Here is an 893-nt window from a genome sequence, read left to right on the forward strand (position 1 = left end):
CCTTCAGTGATGGAGCAGCTACAACTTCTGAAGGCAACTTCTATTCCATTGGTTGATTGTTTAGGATATTATAATTCTCACTGCTAGAAATAAAACTTCTTTTGCTGCTGCAACCAACTGGGCTGAGCTTTCTTCTCAGACACTCTTGAGACCCCAACTTGTGAATAGAAGGTGTGAGACCAACTGTCTTATAAGTGATGCTTTCTTTTTTAAAAAAGTAATCTTTATTGGTTATACATTTTTTTAAAGAGTAAAACATACAAATACAAATACAATTTTAAACATACAACCCCCCTCCCCCCCGCGGTGACAGTCATTCACAGCCCAACTTTTTTTTTCCCTTCCTCATTGTTTGGTCTCTAAGCCGCATCTTCTCGTTACAAAATTCAGGGATCTATTACAATACCCATGCTCACTTTTAGTTCCCATTGTTAACAACTGCTATTTAACTTTCCCCGTTTTAAGTCCCTGCTGTTCTCCTTGTCACCCACATATACCATAGGTTCCAGCTAAGATAATGTTCCGTTTCTCCTTTGTCCCTCAGCCAACCCGTCATTCTGTCCATTTCTGCACATTCATATATCTTTTTAATTATGGCATCTTCCGACGGTATGGTAGTAGATTTCCAAAATTGTGCATAAGTTATTCTTGCGGCCACAATTATATGTAGGCTCAAATGCCATATTGGTTTACTCATGTTTTCTGGTTTTTTGCTTAGTAAAAAATTCTCGGGTTTCCATTCCATGCTTGCCCCAGTAACCTCTTTTAGCCATTTTTGAATCCTTCTCCAGTATTTCGTGGCCTCAGTACAGGACCACCAAATATGGTAGAATGTGCCATCCCTTCTTCCGCATTTCCAACACAGTGGAGATAACCCAGGAAACATTTTGGCT

Source organism: Thamnophis sirtalis, unplaced genomic scaffold, assembly GCF_051295495.1.
Source record: "Thamnophis sirtalis isolate CommonGarterSnake01/CBP01778 unplaced genomic scaffold, rThaSir2_p1.2 scaffold_14, whole genome shotgun sequence".
Classification (NCBI taxonomy): Eukaryota; Metazoa; Chordata; class Lepidosauria; order Squamata; family Natricidae; genus Thamnophis; species Thamnophis sirtalis.